Raw genomic sequence first — 20908 nt, 5'->3', positions numbered from 1 at the left:
AAATAAAACACTTTCTCTCAAAATACAATTAGAGAACAACTATACCAATTTGTACATGTTAGACCTAATACCCAGTCCCCCAATTTTGTCAACTAACCAGAACCTCTGTCATCTCTCCTTACTAAAAGACTTGGTTCTGAACCTGGCATTTTTCCTGGCTTTAGAATGAATGTCAGCTGAAAACTATCCTCTCAAATCTGTTCTCTCAACACAAACTGCCTGAGTTGGCTGAGTCTGCAAGTTTTCCACCCCGTCAGAAAACCAGAATGACTGAATTAACTGAAATTATCAGAAGCACAAAGTATAGCTTTTAAAACTTAGCCAATTTATAGAGACTGCTGAACACCTGGACAGTCCCTATACTTCAAAATGTTGGAGCATCCGATCTTCAGCCTTCTGGCCCAGGATCATCTGACAGACCTAGTGATGCAGAATTATTAAGAATGATTATGTCTTGGCAGACATAATCAGTCGACTATTCCAAAAGTGTGTCTTTTTCTGGACAGTAATTTGTCTATAGATGAAAAGAGGCACTCTACCTAGTGGCTATCTTACCACAACTGGAGTAACTCCAAAGATGTTCAATTTCTTCTTAGAATCCAAGACAGGGGAACTCTCAGGAGCAGACAGGTCTCTAATCAAAATGAACATTAATACAGAAATGTTAGTAATGTCACTTCTGCGGACTTCTGACATTTTTGAAAACCAACTATCTATGTAAAGCAACCTGGACTGTTGTCCTTTAATTCCTCTCTGATATTTCTAATTAAAATATAGAAAGCACCTTAACAATAAACTCAGTGCCATGCAATTGGTATAGGCCCTTAACTCACAGGTTAACCATCTCAGATCAGTTAAAAAAAAGTTGAATAAAGACTGGGTCTAACCTTTATATTCCTAAATGTGTAATAGAGGCACAATGCCTGTGAAAGTATCAATATTAATCTCACTTTTATATCAATAAGAAACACATACCAATGAAAACCCTAAATTTGAAATCAAAATAAATTTTGTACCATTTAAGAAATATAACTTTAGCCAGGCAGTGGTGGTGCACACCTTTAATCCCAGCACTTGGGAGGCAGAGGTAGGTGGATTTCTAAGATCAAGGCCAGCCTGGTCTACAGAGTGAGTTCCAGGACAGCCAGGGCTACACAGAGAAACCCTGTCTTGAAAAACCAAAAAAAAAAGTATAGGAAATATAACTTTAGCTTAATAACAATTATACAGATTTCTACCAAATAGGTTATGACAGTAATCAATTCTAACTATTCCTCTCTGTTCTAATAAAGCCATTCTTTCCCCTAGCAGGACAGCCTAATATTAACCACCTCAGTCCCCAAGCTCAGGGAATAGGGGCATGGACTCTTCATTAACTTCTCCAAGCTGAATTTTGGCATTAAGGTATTAGAAGAGGGGCAGGGGGAAGAGTAAATTGATAAGCCTCTGATGTCTGTGTCTTCACGGCATCCAGCTGAAATTTCAGAATATCAGAGTTTCGAGCAGGTCTGCTCAGCTTGCTTGATAAGCAGATATACCAAAGCTGTGTATTCTGTAATATACAATTCTCAAAACAAGTTTTAGTATCAAAATAATTTTTGTTTGAATTCTGGAATCTAGTCTTCTGGTCGCCTGCCTCTGTAATGTCTAATCCACATAATTCTGGGAGGTAGAAATATCTTAATTGTCTCTTCTGAAAACACACATACAAAACATTTTTCCCTAAACTGCTTCTCCTTGAGCCAGTAATCAGAAAAAATTTTATCTTCACCTGTTTCCCAGAAGAAAATATAACCCCCAAACTGAAAATCATACCAATCTTGAAAATAAAATCAATTTAATAACTAAAATACTGTATGTGCCTATTATTTAGGCCTTCCCTATTTTGCCAAGCAGGAAAAGAACCCAGAATTCCCGTGGGGCCCACCTTAGACAGAACTCGAGTCTCCTGTGAGGCAATATAACTTCATATGACTGAATACACCTCATTTACACTATCTTTCTGTTTGGCCCTCTGTCTAGAACAGTTTTTTATTTGTACCATCTATCTATTTGTGTCTGTACTTTCAGAGTAGTTTCCACTTGTACACTGTACTCTTTACTCTAGAGCTAGTGACAGTTTTCCCTATGTAAGTTCCAAACCGTGGGTGATAATCCCCACCTGATTCAGACAAATCTGTTTATAAATCTTTCCTAAAAGCAAGTAATCCCTATATTTTAACTTTATACTTAAATCAATAAATGCTCCACCATGAAGGCTTATTTATTTGGCTCTCTTGGCTTAGAGCAGCCTTTATTTTCTCTCAGCAGAAGACCTGCCTGCCAGCAGTTTCTTTGTTCTCACAGATAAACCCTAGCACCCTGCACTAAAATCCAAGATGGAAAAGACCTCCACAACCACCATGACCTTCCCCCGTGTGCTGTGGAAGACATGGAGGAAAGTAATGCAGACACTGGAGAACACCAGCACGCTGAATGTTAGGAACTAGGCTTCATTGAATCTGTCAGGAAGATTCCTGGCCAGGAAAGCCACAGTGAAGCTCGCCAGAGCTAAGGAACCCAAGGAGCCCAGGACTAAGTGTAATGTAATGGCTGAGCCTTTGCTGCAAACCATGATGGTCTTCCCATGCTCAGACTGTGTATCTCTGTCAATAAAGAGAGGAGATGTTAGAAGCCAAGTTCCACAGAGAGCAAGTTGGATTAGGGTACAAATTGGAATGACCAAAATAGGAATTCCTGATGCCAGCATCCTTCTCATCTTTATTCCTGGTGCAATAAGCTTGAAAACCTTGACCACAGTTATTGTTTTGGCCAACACAGTAGAAGCAGCAACTGTGAAAATACTGCAAATGTGGTCTGCTGCAGGACGCAAGTGGCCTTGTTGGTATGTCCAATGAAGAGCAATGAGCAGAGAAAACACAAAATGAGATAGCAGGGTACAGCTGAGAATGCAGTTATTCACTTTCATGATAGAAGTACTCTTGTACTTCACAAAAGTGACTAGTACTAGAACAGTAAGGGCAGAGAAGGGCAGAGTCATGCAGCCTAGAGCCATCTCCAATGCCAACATGCCAAAAATGACATAGTTCTTTGGAGGCAATGGGTTTGCTCTAAATTGGCATACTTATCACCTGGACATCTCACACATTGCTCCATATCTGCTGGTGAATAACAACAGGCCCTCATGAAATATAATAATTATGTACTTAATAATTTAGTGTTTGTATTATTCAGAAGATACCTCCATAAATAATTTGTTTTTGAGCATCTATTCCATTCTCTGTTGCTCTTGGGACCTCTGACTTACATTTGCTCTGTATTAACCTATGTTTGGTGATGGAAGAAAACCCACCATAATGGGGAATGGAGTAGAAAGAAATACTTATTTTTTAAGGAAAGAAAAGAAGGAAGGAAAGAAGGAAGGAAGGAAGGAAGGGAGTGAGGGAGGGAGGGAAGGAGAGAGAGAGAAAGAGAGAGAGAAAGACTGTAGCGTTTTCAGTGAATTATGAATAGTAATTTGCATAATCTAATATTCATTAATTCCTTAAATATTAAACTCACTACTCACCAATCTATGTGGTGTGCAAACATAGTTCTCAATGCCAAATGATGAAATGCATTATGTACTTTTTTGGCTTTGAGGGTTGTGCCCTTTGTATAGGCACATATGCAGGAGTGCATATAATCCCTCATGCAAATGCTGTTTGCATAAAGCCATATTTCTCTTATTGAAGCTGTATGGCTCATAGATCTATCCATAGTAAGATGTTTTTCCCAACTACACTCTCTAAGCTGGATGGCATGACGTTCATGGACACTCACATTCATCTCTGTTTCCTTAGCTGGGCTGTGATTACTGATGGGCACTCTCACATCTTTGTGTGCATTCTTGATATCTTCACTGTTGTTCTAATTCTTTGAAATCAAATGCTTTGTCCTTTAAGTCAACTAATCTACTAAAATATGTTTCCTTAGATAACAACTGTTACCTTGATCATCTGTTCTTTGTCAGGGATCAAACTGGCTAATAGAAGGGAAAGTTTGTGGACCAATCATATAGGCAAGTTGCCTTGTACAAAGAATCAAGGAAGACATTATATGGATAGACTAAGCATAAATTTTTCGTTTAACAATGTTTTCAGATGTTTTACCCCTAAATGTCTTCTGTAAAATATAAAATTTGTAACTATTGTATTATGAGAGAAATGAGTTGTTTGTAGAATATATTTCAGGTTATTTGCTGGGCCCAAAACTGTTGAATCTATTCAAAGGTTTAAATTCTGAAACAGAGATTTCAGTTCTTTAATATTCCTCTAGGCCATTTCTAATTTCTAGTTTGGAAAGAGAAGATATTCAAAATCAGAAAATTTTTTCCTGCATGCAAACATGTACCTCTCTCGTTGGAAATATCATTTTCTGGACACTGAGCACAATCAAAGCATCTGTCTGGTGTTTGTTCCTGGTGAATTTTCCTGAATCCAACTGTGCATATCATACTAAACATGAAGGTGGGAACCTGAGGAAATATTATATATATGCAGACGTATATAATATTATATTTAATATACATTATACACATATACATATACACCATAAACATATGCATATGCATCATATACATATACACAAATACACACATATACATAAACATATTCATATTCATTTCATTATATGTATATGTCATTAGCAGGTATGGCTACACATATTCTGCTGGTATCCAGCATCACATCAATTTCATGTATTTTATTATTTTATGTAATACTTGAATGTTAAACAATATCAACTACATCATCTAATATTATATGTATAATTTTGGGGTTGTAGAGATTAAGAAAATCATTTCTAAGCTGATTAAATTCAAAAGGAATATTTATGTGGCATCATTTTTCTTTGATGGAGTTTATAAATAAAAATATAAGGATACTTAGTTTGGTGGAGAGAGACAACAAGGTGCATCAGGAAAAATTTGTTTGATGAATATGAACAAAGAATGTTGCATCAAACTCTTACAGAAGTCTGGACCCAAGCATAGAGCAATCATACCCTAGAAACAGCAAGAAAATAATCCTTTTCCATCAAACCCAAAAGAAGATAACCACACAAACGATGTCTCCACTATTAGCCAAAATGACAGGAAGCAACAACACTCTTTCCTTAATATCTCTTAATATCAATGGTCTCAGTTCTCCAATAAAAAGGCATAGGCTAACGGACTGGATATGCAAACAGGACCCAGCTTTTTGCTGCTTACAGGAAACCCACCGCAGCAACAAAGAAAGACACTACCTTAGAGTAAAAGGTTGGAAAACAATTTTTCAAGCAAATGGCCCTAAGAAACAAGCTGGAGTAGCCATTCTAATATCGAATAAAATCGACTTTCAACTTAGAGCTATCAAAAAGGATAAGGAAGGACATTTCATACTTGTCAAAGGAAAAGTCAACCAACATGAACTCTCAATTCTGAGTATCTATGCACCAAATACAAGAGCACCCACTTTCTTAAAAGAAACCTTACTAAAGCTCAAAACACACATTGCACCTCACACAATAATAGTGGGAGACTTCAACACCCCACTCTCAGCAATGGATAAATCATGGAAACAGAAACTAAATAGAGATACACTGAAACTAACAGAAGCTTTGAACCAAATGGACTTAAAAGATATCTATAGATCATTTCACCCTAAAGCAAAAGAGCATACCTTTTCCTTAGCACCTCATGGTACCTTCTCCAAAATAGACCACATAATTGGGCACAAGACAGGCCACAACAGATACAAAAAAATTGAAATAATCCCCTGCATCCTATCAGATCACCATGGTCTAAGGCTGGTCTTCAAAAATGACAAAGACAATGGAAAGCTCACATTCATATGGAAACTGAACAACACTCTACTCATTGATAATCTGGTCAGGGAAGAAATAAAGAAAGAAATTAAAAACTTTTTAGAATTTAATGAAAATGATGATACATCATACCAAAATCTATGGGATACAATGAAAGCAGTGCTAAGAGGAAAATTCATAGCTCTAAGTGCCTTCAAAAAGAAACTGGAGGGAGCATACACTAGCAGCTTGACAACGCACCTGAAAGCCCTAGAACAAAAAGAAGCTAATACACCCAAGAGGAGTAGACAGCAGGAAATAATCAAACTCAGGGCTGAAATCAACCAAATAGAAACAAAAAGAACTATCCAAAGAATCAATAAAACCAGGAGCTGGTTCTTTGAGAAAATCAATAAGATAGATAAACTCTTAGCTAGACTAATCAGAGGACGGAGAGACAGTAAAATCAGAACTGAAAAGGGTGACATAACAACAGAAACTGAGCCGGACAGTGGTGGTGCACGCCTTTAATTTCAGCACTTGGGAGGCAGAGGAAGGTGGATTTCTGAGTTTGAGGCCAGCCTGATCTACAGAATGAGTTCCAGGACAGCCAGCCAGGGCTACACAGAGAAACCCTGTCTCGAAAAACCAAAAAAACAAAACAATCAAACAAAAAACAAAAACAAAAACAGAAACCGAGGAAATTAAAAAGATCATCAGATCGTACTACAAAAACCTATACTCAACAAAATTGGAAAATCTGGATAAAATGGACAGTTTTCTAGACAAATACCAGTTACCAATGTTAAATCAGGATCAGATAAGCCATCTAAATGGTCCCATAAGGCCAAAAAAATAGAAGCAGTCATTAAAAGTCTCCCCACAAAGAAAAGTCCGGGACCAGACGATTTTAGTGCAGAATTCTATCAGATCTTCAAGGAAGACTTAGTACCAATTCTCTTCAAACTATTCCTCAAAATAGAAACAGAAGGAACACTACCAAATTCATTCTATGAAGCCACAATTACACTCATACCTAAACCTCACAAAGACCCAACAAAGAAAGAGAACTTCAGACCAATCTTCCTTATGAACATTGATGCAAAATTACTCAATAAAATTCTAGCGAACCGAATCCAAGAATACATCAAAACAATTATCCATCACAATCAAGTAGGCTTTATCCCAGGAATGCAGGGTTGGCTCAATATACGGAAATCCATCAATGTAATCCACTATATAAACAAACTCAAAGAAAAAAACACATGATCATATCACTAGATGCTGAGAAAGCATTTGACAAAATTCAACACCCCTTCATGATAAAAGTCTTGAAAAGATCAGGAATTCAAGGCCCATACATAAACATAGTAAAAGCATTATACAGCTAACCAGTAGCCAGAATCAAACTAAATGGAGAGAAACTTGAAGCAATCCCTCTAAAACCAGGAACTAGGCAAGGCTGCCCACTCTCCCCCTACTTATTCATTATAGTACTAGATGTCCTAGCCAGAGCAATTAGGCAACACAAGGAGGTCAAAGGGATACAAATTGAAAGGAAGAAGTCAAAACCTCACTATTTGCAGATGATATGATAGTATACTTAAGTGACCCCAAAACTTCCACCACAGAACTCCTAAACCTGATAAACAACTTTAGCAAAGTGACTGGATATAAAATTAACTCAAGCAAATCAGTAGCCTTCCTCTACTCAAAAGGTAAACAGGCAGAGAAAGAAATAATGGAAATGACATCCTTCACAATAGTCACAGATAATATGAAATACCTTGGTGTGAACCTAACTAAGCAAGTAAAAGACCTGTATGACAAGAACTTCAAGCCCCTGAAGAAAGAAAGCGAAGCAGATCTCAGAAAATGGAAAGATCTCCCATACTCATGGATTGGAAAGATTAATATAGTAAAAAATGGCTATTTTGACAAAAGCCATCTACAGATTTAATGCAATCCCCATCAAAATTCCCACTCAATTCTTCACAGAGATAGAAAGAGCAATTTTAAAATTCATTTGGAATAACAAAAAACCCAGGATTGCGAAAAATACTCTCAGCAATAAAAGAACTTCTGGGGGAATCACCATCCCTGACTTCAAGCTGTACTACAAAACAATAGTGATAAAAACTGTGTTGTATTGGAACAGAGACAGGTAGGAGGATCAATGGAATAGAATAGAAGATCCAGAAATGAACCCCCATACCTATGGTCACTTGATCTTTGACAAAGGAGCTAAAACTGTCCAGTGGAAAAAGGACAGCATTTTCAACAAATGGTGCTGGTCCAACTGGAGGTCAGCATGTAGAAGAATGCAAATTGATCCATACTTATCTCCTTGTACAAAGTTCAATTCCAAGTGGATCAAGGACCTCCACCTAAAACCAGCTACACTGAAACTAATAGAAGAGAAATTGGGGGAAAGCCTGGAACACATGGGCACAGGAGAAAAATTCCTGAACAGAACACCAATGGCTTGTGCTCTAAAACCAAGAATTGACAAATGGGACCTCATAAAACTTCAAAGCTTCTGTAAAGCAAAGGATACAGTCAATAGGACAAAGTGGCAATCAACATATTGGGAAAAGATCTTCACCAACCCTACATCTGATAAAGGGCTAATATCCAAAGTATACAAAGAACTGAAGAAATTAGACTCTAGACAATCAAAGAACCCTATTAAAAAATGGAGCACAGAGCTGAACAAAGAACTCTCAACTGAGGAAGCTCGAATGGTTGAGAAGCACTTAAAGAAGTGTTCAGCATCACTAGTCATCAGGAAATCCAAATGAAAACAACACTGAGATTCCACCTCACACCAGTCAGAATGGCTAAGATTAAAAACACAGGTGACAGCAGATGTTGGCAAGGATGTGGAGAAAGAGGAACACTCCTCCACTGTCAGTGGGATTGTAAACTGGAACAACCACTATGGAAAGTTGTCAGGCAGTATCTCAGAAAATTGAACATAGTGTTACCTGAGGACCCAGCTATACCCCTGTTGGGCATATACCCAAAAGATGTTTCAACATACAACAGGGACACATGCTCCACCATGTTCATAGCAGCCTTATTTATAATAGCCAGAAGTTGGAAAGAACCCAGATACTCTTCAACAGAAGAATGGATGCAGAAAATGTGGTACATTTATACAATGAAGCACTACTCAGCTATTAAAAACAATAGTTCATGAAATTCTTAGGCAAATGGATGGAGCTGGAAAATATCATCTTGAGTGAGGTGACCCAATCTCAAAAGAACATACATGGTATGCACTCACTGATAAGTGGATATTAGCCCAAAAGCTCACAATACCTAAGACACAACATATAGTCCACATGAAACTCAAGAAGAAGAAGGAAGACCATAGTGTGGGTGCTTTGGTCCTTTCTAGAAGGAGTATCAAAATTTCAACCAGAGCTCCCAAAGTCTAAACCTCCAGCCAGAGAGCAGACAGGGAGGGACTCTTGTCTCCACCTGTATAGGTAATTGAGCGTAACCTTGTCAGACATCAGTGGAAGTGGAGGGCCATGGTCCCCAAAAGTTTGGATCCCCTAATGTTGGGGAATTTGAGAGCAGGGAGATGGGACTGGGAGGATATTTGGAGCACACCCTCATGAAAATAGGAGGAGGGGGAATGGGATAAGGGGTTTTGGGAGAGAATGGGAGAGGAGATAACACTGAAAGGTAAATACATAAAATATCCAATAAAAAAAAACAGATAAAGGGTCTAAAAAAAGGGAGAGTTTACTTATTTCAAATTATTTTCAAAAGTTTCTAGGAGATGCTAATTGGCTAAGATCTTATTTTAAGCTCTTCACAGAAGAATTTAAGTCTCTGTTTAATATTCTCAAGAGAGATGTAAATCCTAATTTTCCTCAACAATTAATTGACAAAAGAGAAGTAATCTCACAAAAAGTAGAAGAAGCTATTACTAATTGATATTTTATATAGTGTGATTAGTTGTCGACTGTGCTATATCAGTCCTTTGATAAAAGATTATTAATATAGATTTATATTTCTTTAAATAGGGTCTTCATGACTCTCTGAGTGTGGAAGGAGTGACTGTTGGCGCTTCTACCCTGATTTTACAAGAACTCTGAAAAATTGGCTTTAAAAACAAAAGAGGGGGAACGGTACCTCCCGGAAGGAGTCCCCCTGAAATACTCTCCATCATGCCTTGTTCGCTTTTAACTCTCTAAAACTGAAAGCTCATGGCAAATCTGCTGCTGACTGCCTCTGGCACCACCTAGACCAACAAAAACTATGCCACAGATATCGGGAAGAACCCTCTTACCCTTAAAGGGAATGGCCCAGACCCAATTCCCTTATGGAGTTGAGGATTGATACGCCTGTTCGATACCACAGAAGGCACAGCTAACCGGCTACCAAAAAGATTAATGAAATAAATAGATACCCCCAGAAAGCCAGGCCCAACCATAAATAAGATGAATAACAATTTACATGCAGGGAAGAGAAATCTCCCTGAGAATTCCCTTCTTTTTCCTTTCCAGATAAAAATGAATCACTCATGATGTCTGCTGTTGGAAGTTCTAATCCAGATGCTGGCCTCCGAACTTACACTACTCAGACCTTTGAAGGGCCACTGACAAGAACATCAAACAGCTAGAGATTGACATCACTAATCTGAAGAAATCCCTCGTTTCGCTGTCTGAAGAGACCTCCAAAAATCACAAAGATCCTTATTGGACTTGATTTACTCTTTTACAATAGAAAAGTCTGTGTACAGCTCTTGATTGTGTACAGCCCTTAAAGAAGAATGTTGCCTTTACATAGACAAGACAGGGATGGTTAAAGAGAGCATGAAATAGGTCAGTGAAGGCGCTGAGAAAAATCAGAGAGAGAGACAGATGAATGCTGATACATGAATTGGTTTTCAGCCACTCCAAGGTTGTCAATCCTACTTCCTCCCATCTTGGGACCATTATTTGGGTTCTTTTTGCTTATTTCTGCTGGTCATTGGGCCTCAAATAGGCTGACTAACTGTGAAACAACAGATAAATAATTTGGTAGCAAAACCTATTCAGATACATTATCATAAGTTAGCTATGGAGGACCACGAGACTCAAGATGAAGTTGTTACTTTATACAGGGTGTTCCCATATACTTCATATACATATACACAAACACACACACATACATAAACATATTCATTTCATAATATGTACATGTCATTAGCAGGTATGGCACACATATTCTGCTGGTATCCAGCATCACATCAATTTCATGTATTTTATTATTTTGTGTAATACATGAATGTTAAACAATATTTACTACATCATCTGATATTATAGCTATAATTTTTGGGTTGTAGAGATTAAGAAAATCATTTCTAAGCTGATTAAATTCAAAAGGATTATTTATGTGGCATCAGTTTCTTTGACGGGATTTATAAATAAAAATATAAGGATACTTAGTTTGGTGGGGAGAGACAACAAGGTGCATCAGGAAAAATCTGTTTGATGAATATGAACAAAGAATGTTGTATAAGACTCTTACAGAAGTTTTTCTGCGCTTAAAAGAAAACCTTGAATGTGGAGAAATATTTCTGTTAATGGGTATATGCTTTTCTTCATTAGGCTATCAAATTGTTTATACAAAATTACAAAATTTTTTGATTGATATACATATACATACACACACACACACACACATATATATATATATATATACATATAATTTTATATTTCATAAATGTGTTTCATTAGTATGGGGAGAAAACGCATGTGTAATCCAGAGGCCTTTGATCCCTATGATCTTGATTTATAGGAAGTTGTGTGTTACCAAATTTTGACACTGGTGACTGAGGATGGGCCTTCTGCAAAAGCAGTAATTGATGTTAATTGCAGAGCTAACACTTCATTGCCACATATTTTAAAATTAAGGTATACTGAAAAGAATGAAAATTGTGGCATATACTCTTACGTTATTCCTGTGGCCCACTCTAAATTCAGATATATGAAGTTTTGGGCTCTGTGGGAAATAAGGATAATAGCTTCCTATTTTCACTTTTAATCCACAACCTTGTGTAGAATTCCAAATGTCAAAAATTTCATATACGGTACACTGCCTTTCTCTAGGATTCATCTTCACCAGTTCTCCTGGAGGGTTAGTAAATACTCTGGTCTTCAGCACAGAAGCCACCTAAATGAGATGCATCATTACATAATTATACGTGCACATCAATTCACACAATGTGACATTGAGGACGTCCCCTAATTTTTAAACAGCTTCCAGAAAGGACAGCTGTATTAAAGCTAGTCCATGTAGTAAAATATAATATATCACATGGTTCATTAAAAATTAATATACGTCATATTAATGTTCCAAGGTAAAAAGTGCTAGAACAAATGTTTACCAAATAACAATGAAGATGATGTGTGTGCGTGTGCACGTATGCACATGAGCATGCACGCATGCACATGTGTAGCAAAAATTATTAACGAAGTGAAACCTTGTATGCAAGAATAACTTTAAAGCCTGAATGTCTAGAAGTTGTGGGAAAGAAAGAATGGCAGTTGGTTAATTGTGTTCATATAGTATATGTATGTGAAATAAACATAAACATAGTAAAATGTGCTGTCTTTGTCGTTTAAGTTTCTATAAATGTTACTTTAAATGTATAACTATTAATCACAGTGCATATATCAATTCTTGAGAAAAGTATTCTAGTCTAGTCATCATTTGAGGTTTTTCTGATAAAACTCTTGGCTCGCCTGGCGGTGGTAGCGTGCACCTTTAATCCCAGCACTTGGCAGGCAGAGGCAGGTGGATTTCTGAGTTCTGAGTTTGAGGCCAGCCTGGTCTACAGAGTGAGTTCCAGGACAGCCAGGACTACACAGAGAAAGCCTGTCTCAAAAAAAAAAAAAAAAAAACACGCTTGGCTCTTATTTTAAATATTGAGCTCATTTGTTAAAATGTTGAGGCAAATTTTCACAAAGGTCACCGAATATAATGTATATTCTCTCCTATTAAATGTTATCCTTGTGAAATATTCATTTGGGAGTTCCATAGTATAGAAATATTTTTATTGAGAATATAATCTCTAACAAATGAATGTGAGTTTGTCAGGGAGGGGCCATTTAAAATGTCACATTAATAAATCTAAGCATAATGAAATGAAAGAAACTACTTTCTGACAGTCAAGGAATAATCCTCTGATTTTTGTCTTTTCCTGAGACTCTACTTGTTGAAAAATGAGTTCATGGTAGGTATGGGCCACAGCATATGCAGCATTATACAAACTGTAACCTTCTTCATTCAGGTCCATGTGAAATCTCTTCTCTGCTAACCATTCCCATGTGTTGTTGAATATAAAATGATCAATTTTGCTACTGTTGTTTTTGGAGGTTGAACAATTAAAATAATTCCATCCCAGTTTAGTTTTTAAAAGGATTATTGGGTATATGGAGTTGTCCATTGTTTGCATAAAATTCCCAAATTTAAAAATCTCACCATGATGGTATGCAAAAGTGATAGTCCCATGGAAGAAATCAAGGGTGAAATCTCTTTTATTTGTGATGATATACCAATGGGAGATTGTGATCCAGATTCTCCATAATCCTAAATCTTTCCATCTTCTAAAGCTGACTTCTAGAGTAGAGTTCATTTGACCAAGAATGACAACAACCTTTGCTGATGATGTCATAATTTGTTTACCATCCTTGCCGTGTATATCTGCATGGGTTCTGGTATCACATTCACAAAGGCTAAACACATCCCATGTCTTTGCATTTCTTCTCTCAAACTTGAGGGAAACCCTCTACCCTGGTCATCATTTGAGAGGACTACTCTTATCCAAGTCTATTTAAAATGAAGCATCACCAGGCAGTGGTGGCACATGCCTTTAATCCCAGCTCTTGGGAGGCAGAGACAGGCAGATTTCTGAGTTCGAGGACAGCCTGATCTACAGAGTGAGTTCCAGGACAGCCAAGTCTACACAGAGAAACCTTGTCTGGAAAAATAAAAATAAAAATAAAAATAAAAATAAAAATAAAAATAAAATAAAATAAAATGAAGCATCAAGGAGACCATGGCATGGGACAAACATGTGTCCTTGGTGGCTATCTAACAGACAGGGAAATTGATCATGGTCACTCAAGTTAGGATTAAATGGTCCAAAGAAAACCTAACGATATGGAAAAGAATATGAAATATCTACATGAGGAAGTTAGGAAGTTTGGTCTTATACATGAGTAATGTTCATCACCTTTCAGAATTCCTTTCAAGGACAGTACGATTCCCTTATAAATATCATGTATTATTTCTATTATATTCTATAAAATTCCTGACAAGTCTGAATATTCTAGGAAACAGTTTTGCCTCTTCCCCAAATACATCTACAATCTGAGTATCTAATCCTTTAAAATATATGCATAACAGCACACTCACAAATGCATGCTGCCTAAGTTTTCTCCCGAGACACATGTGAATAGAATAAAAAAGTGTTAATTCATCCAGTGTTACACATTCTCACCTTTGGTTTCCTATTATTAACTGCCAGTTTTAAGGCTGTTGTCCATGATGGTCCTGTAAGTTGTATATCACATCTACAGTGTCCTCCACAGTCATAATTAAGAAAACTCAAAGAACTCTTTTTCTTTTTTTCCTAAATATTTATTATCCAGAAGTCCAAATGTATCTTCACACGTGCCCACAATTGCGGGGGAGGGGGTGGAAATTAGAGCCTCTGTGGTGGTGTCCCAGTGGGTTTCCACGGTGCAGCTGGTCGCACGTGCAGTAGGAACGTCTATGGTTCCAGCGGCCTGGAGGCTTTGGCGGCAGGCCCCAATGACATGAGAAAGTCCTTAGTTCCAGAAAGGTTTATTGTCATGGTGGATGGTGGATAGATCTAGGCGTACCCTTGTAAAACTCAGGGCAATCCCGAGTTATATAGGGAGGGAGAAAGGGAGAGGATCTGGGGAGGATCAGGGGAGGATCTGGGGAGGCATGCTTAATTTGCTCCGCCCTCTGGCCTTCATTAGTATGTAAATCCCTAGGCCCTGAGGCATCTAGATTTGCCCTCTACCCCGGGACTTTGGGAGGGGCTGTCTGGTCTTCATTAGTATGTAAATCCCTAGGGCCTGAGGCCTATAGTCTGGCCTATGTGACTGGACAATGTAATTCTATGGAGACTGGACTGCTTTTCAAGGCCCTGGGTTCTGGGGGTGTGCGGAACTCCTGCCGGTTCTCACGCAGAGTCTCGGGGTTCTAGGCAACTGCTCAACTATGACCCAGGATACCCTTACACAGTCCCACACACACACAATGATGGAAAATTTGAAAGTCATGTTGCGTAAAAGATGAGGATTTTTGTTGATCTCATTGGTAGCAAAAAGCAATGCTGGAAACTCATATTTTCTTGCTGATATTCTAAAGTAAGCCACAGGGATAATTAAGAATACTGTATAAAATGTGAAATATTCTTTTTTTGTTTTTTTTTTTTTTTCTTTTTTTGACACAGGGTTTCTCTGTGTCACCCAGGCTGTCCTGGAACTCACTCTGTAGACCAGGCTAGCCTCAAACTCTCGAAATCAGAAATCCACCTGCCTCTGCCTCCCAGGTGCTGGGGTTAAAGGCAAATGCCACCACCACCCGGCTGCAGTAAATGTTGAACTACAAGACATGATAAATTTCTGTGTAAATGCTGCCTTTTCTGAAATAAGCCTGGCAAATTAGAGATCATTGGAGTTGAAAATAATATAAGAATTCATAAACATAGGTTGCTCTCATATGATAATTTTAATATTTATGAAAATCCATAAAGAGCTTGGTTTATCTCTGAATGTCATCCATGAGCTAGATTACAGTCCTAGAGAGTAAGACTCCATACTATCCAACAGTCTTATACTTCTGATTCCACAGAAACAAAAACCCCATGACTTGAACCATATATCTAATCCATAACACATTCTCCTTTATTTTTTTATTATTTAAAATTTTAAATATCAAATATCTTAACATATCGAGTGTTTTAAGAATCAAATAGTACACCAAATATTTTGTTCAACTTTTATATTTATATGTTTTAGTACCCTAAATATTAACACGCATTAACAGTATCCATAACACAGAATCATACTTCGTTTTAAAAAGATTTATTTATTTTATACATGTGCGTATACTGTCACTATCTTCTGACACACCAGAAGAAGGCGTCAGAGCCAGTTACAGATGGTTGTGAGCCACTATATGGTTGCTGCGGACTGTGCTCAGGACTTCTGAAGACGATTTAGTGCTCCTAACCACTGAGCTATTTCTCTTCCCCTCAGGATCCTATTTCTAATGCTTAATTACTAAGTTATGTTTCAAAATGTATAAGTTATTGTTTGGAATTGAATCATTGTAAAGAACATAAAGTGTTAAAGAGTGACTCACTAAGAAATATATTGAAAAGCCATTATATGATACTACGTGACATAGTTAGAATATTCAACATGTATTGCATATCTTATATAAATTGTCTAACAATCAGTTTACTTAAAAAATTTATTCATGTTTTTATGAGAGAATTTGTTCAATCAGTAATAGTAAAATTTTACAAATAGGAAAATAGGAAACACTAAAGTTAAATATTAAGAAAATGCTCATTTCATGCTTGGTGAGAGATATTAGCAGTAATGATATTTCCATGATGGTTTCAGTATAGGCTTTTAATACTTTCAAATGTTAATGTTCATCAAATGTAATAATTCTTTTACAATACTTTTCACTTAAATTTATACTTTTATTTGAAAAGATGTAAAACGATAAAATATATGACATAACCATATTATTATCCTTTAGGGCTTGTTTACATGTCAATTTGATGTTACCTTTTAGTGTCAATGGTACTGTCAATTTACTAAAAAATATATTAGATTTCTCTTTAACAGCTCAGTCTTACTGATTTTCTGCCATTCTTTACATGGTGTCTGAGCACTGAGATCTTTTCTCCATATGCAATGTGTTCATCTGTCCCAGCACAGTCTCTCAGTACTTCTGTTACTATTGGAAATTTTCTCTCAGCATGAGTAAAAACAAACATGCTCTTTTGCTCAGATTTGCATTTTTCAATTGAGTGTTCAGAGCTGTTTTCACTTTAAATCACAAAAGTGTTTTGATATAGTTCATGTATTTCAATTGTAATCCCTATTACTGCTTATAAAAGTGTCATTAATGAGAATTTCCATTATTTTACCAATGAGTTGTCGGATAACATAGGATAAAACAGAAATACAATTCGGATGGATTGAGATACAAGAATACTAAATACGATGCAACCATCAGTATCAAAGTGTGCAATTGGAAAATATATATGTTTAAAATCTCAAAGATTGAAAATCAATAAGAGATGGGATGAGAGTCAGAGACAGTAAAGCACAGGAAACTTCAGTTCATAAAAGAAGAAGTCTTAGACACAGTGAGTAGGTGAGCTATTTCCACACTTCTTCCTTCATAACTCTGATCTGCAGTCACCACTGATATCATCTCACACTTACGATCTGAGAACTATGTAGACAATGAGAACAGGTTCTTATCCACAGGAAGTACAATAATCCCCCTAGAATTTCTCTAATGTTGTATTTATTGACTAAATAATAGCAATATTGACAACCTATCTGATAGTGACCATGATCTAATCTGTGACTGAGCAAATGCACAAGTAGGCCAACATAATACTCTAGTTACCATATCTCAAACCTGGCAGGTTTTCCACATGGATAGTTACAACTATATATGTAATATTATGCATTTAACCATGTATACTACACACATACATATTTCAATGTATGAATATATTCCCAAATGTTAGAGATCAAAATTATGTAAACATTTTATGAGCTAATTTCATTAGTTACTAATGTTACTGAGGGAAGAACGGGACAGAAAATTACACTTTATCTACATAGCTACATTATTTCTAATTCATGACACTGAACATGGTAATTAAGTTGAAGGTTTACTTAACAGAGGTAAGCTCCTTATTATATGTTTTTTCTTTGTGATTCTCAATTACTACAAGAAGAAAACCACAGTCACTCCCCAAATCTCTGTCATCATCTTCATTATTCCTTATCCCCCAAAAGCAACCAGGTTCAGTCAAACTGCAAAAGATGAGAGTAAACTTCAGGACCAAGCAGGAAATAGTGAAAGCACACAGATTCTCCATGTCTGCTGGGATAATAGATGGAGCAGTTGTGATATCTAGTTTTTGTTTTTTATTTTTGTTTGTTTGTTTGTTTGTTGGGTTTTTTTTGGTTTTGTTGTTTTGTTTTTTTCGAGACTGGGTTTCTCTGTGTAGCCCTGGCTGTCCTGGAACTCACTCTGTAGACCACGCTGGCCTCGAACACAGAAATCCGCCTGTCTCTGCCTCCCAAGTGCTGGGATCAAAGGTGTGCACCACCACCGCCTGACAATATCTAGTTCTTTTAAAGACAAATATCACACAAACACATACACCTACGCATGTGTTTAATACTGTTGCTGTCTGGAGGTCCATTTATTTATGTTCTATATTTCCTTCCCACTCATTCTGTGACTTGCTCCTGGGATACATCTGGAAAATCAGGGCTTCAGGCTCTGCATCTGAGCTCTGAAGGTCTATTTTGATCAACACATTTCTGAAAACATGTTGTGAAGATCATGTTTTCCATACTCAAGTGCCATCATTTCATTCTTATCCGTGGCATATGTTCCAGTGACAATCTTTTCCTCAGCCACTTGTACTAGACCATGTGTCAACAGCTCTAAGTATGAACACAATTGGCAATCATGATAATGAATTTCATCAGAACTTTCATAGTAAGACAAGAGTTGAGAAGGTCATAAAGAAATCATAAAGGTCCCATGTCATTCAGACTTTGATTTGAACCGTGGGACTTTATGCCTTCCATTGTGTAGTGTCTGGAAGGGCAGTCTCATATGCAACATTGAGGCAGGAGTTGAGAATGCTTTCTGTTGTTCATATACTATTCTATGCTAGTCATGTTTAAAAAATCTCCTAAAACTTGCTGTGATTCTTATCTGGACAACCTGTCTTTTAGGGGCAGCTCTGTTTATACACTGAAGGCCTAAAATCAGCCATAGACCTAAAATTAGCAATAGGCCTGACATACATGCCTGCTAGCACCAAGTCTTGGGTCTCTCTGGAAAACCACTGAAACAGATGCCTAGAAGCTATTGTAAACAAGCAGCTTTGGTGGAAATTTTCCAGGCTGAATACATAGACCTTGTAGATAGGTAGCCTTGGTGGATAGTACCAACTTAGATAAGGACAAGTGAATCTTAGGCAGGGTCATAGTGTTCTGTCCCCTGAACCTTCACCCAGCTGACACTCTGTTCTGGAAGATATCTGTACTCCCCCTGAACAATCTGTATGCCTCCTGAACACCCACATTCCTGCATCATCCCCTTCCCCACATCCTGCCTTTTTGTGTATATAACCTGTGTGTGCAAAAGTAAAAATTGTGATCTGATCAGACTATAGACAGAATGTCCTTTCCTTGCATTGGCCTGTTCTCCACTTTCTCTTTCAAGTGATCTCCCTAGAGTCCTGTTTAATGCCCTGCTGGGCAGGACATTTTGACACCCAGCATTGTGAGGTTTGAAAACGAGATGTTCAGCCCCTCAGCATTCAGGGCTCGAGGAGATCACAGTAGAGGAAGATAGAACTCTTACACAGGAAGGTAAGCTTACCAGGTTTTCAGGAGCATTGAGAGTGGCTGCCCGGAGTGCATGAAGGCACTTCGAATCACAGAGCACTTTTTAGAGTGACTCCCAGAGGCTTGACTCTGGAATTTCTCAGGAGCACCCAAGAGGATGACTCCCGAGATCCGCCTGAGAGTGGCCTCGAATCAGAAGAATATCACAGTCCACCCAACTGTGGGACAATCCTGGGGAAGATCAGAGCAGCGAGGCCCTGAGATAGAGAGCCCTGGGACAGGTATTTTTCAGCAGTCACTATTTGTGATGGACTCAAGGAGTGCGACAACTCAGGATTCAAGGAATTATGGTTAAAGACAAAGCATGGGACAAACATTTTCTGAGCAGTTACTCTTTGTGACTCGGCTCCAGGAGCATATCTTTAGATCATGGGGAATTAGGGTTAAGAAAAAAGTATCTTAAAAAATTCTTTGCTTTCATCAGTGGTGTTCTCCAAAGAGAGGACTATTGATAAAAAATGTTATACCTCCTAAGGAGGAGATAAGAAGTTAAACCTTGAAAATGAGAGAGAGAAAAAGTGAAAGTAGTTGCCCGCTCTCTGGCATGTTAACAAAAGAAAAATAAAATGCTTATTACAGAGCCCTCCTGAGAACAAGAGATGATTGGGGGGATGCCCTAGTCTCTCTGGCTCTCTCTATGAGAGATTCTCAGTTCTACTTTCTCTGTCTATTGTCTGTCATTGGCATGCCAATATTGTCCATGTGTGTCAATTGTATGTCTTTGTCTCATTGTCTGAGTGATTGTTGCATTCTATGTCTCCTGTTCAAAAGAAAAACTGGTTAAAACTACTTGCTCTATTTAGTTTAAAACTTGCTTGGGAGGCACTCTCAATTTATACAGCAAAAACTGATAATTTACTCTGCTCTGTGGCTGAGAGGGGGCACTGGCAGAAAGAACCCTGGGAAGAGTTAACTATTTTCATAAGCGGCTCCTGGAAGGAGGTCAGGAATTGATAGTGGTTCTTCCCAGTTAGATAAGGAAAAGGGACTTTTCTCTTATAATTACAGCTAAAAAGGTAAGAAAATTTTGTTTAGATGTGCATTTATTTTTATTATTGATTGGCATTAAAAAATATAAATATGTTTTATATGTCCTGGTTATATTTATTGGGAATGATTACAAATTTATAATTTTGGTGACAAAAATCTAGATTAAAATTGATAATTCAGAGTTAAAGTCATCCAAAAACAAGATGTATGAAAGAGATCTCAAAAAAAACCCAAAAGAAGCCGGGCGGTGGTGGTGCACGCCTTTCATCCCAGCACTTGGGAGGCAGAGGCAGGTGGATTTCTGAGTTCGACGCCAGCCTGGTCTACAGAGTGAGTTCCAGGACAGCCAGGGCTACACA

The 20908-nt window shown here is 37.6% G+C and overlaps 1 pseudogene; it reads right to left on the bottom strand.

Annotated features, from left to right (window-relative positions):
• Positions 1–2353: 2353 nt before the first annotated feature.
• Positions 2354–18007, bottom strand: LOC114615519 (annotated as a pseudogene).
• Between the last annotated feature and the right edge of the window lie 2901 nt (positions 18008–20908).

The sequence above is a fragment of the Grammomys surdaster genome, unplaced genomic scaffold (assembly GCF_004785775.1).
Source record: "Grammomys surdaster isolate TR1022 unplaced genomic scaffold, NIH_TR_1.0 126807, whole genome shotgun sequence".
NCBI classification, from domain to species: Eukaryota; Metazoa; Chordata; class Mammalia; order Rodentia; family Muridae; genus Grammomys; species Grammomys surdaster.
Note: the sequence above shows the minus strand (reverse complement) of the source record. Positions and strands in the feature narration are given on the sequence as shown.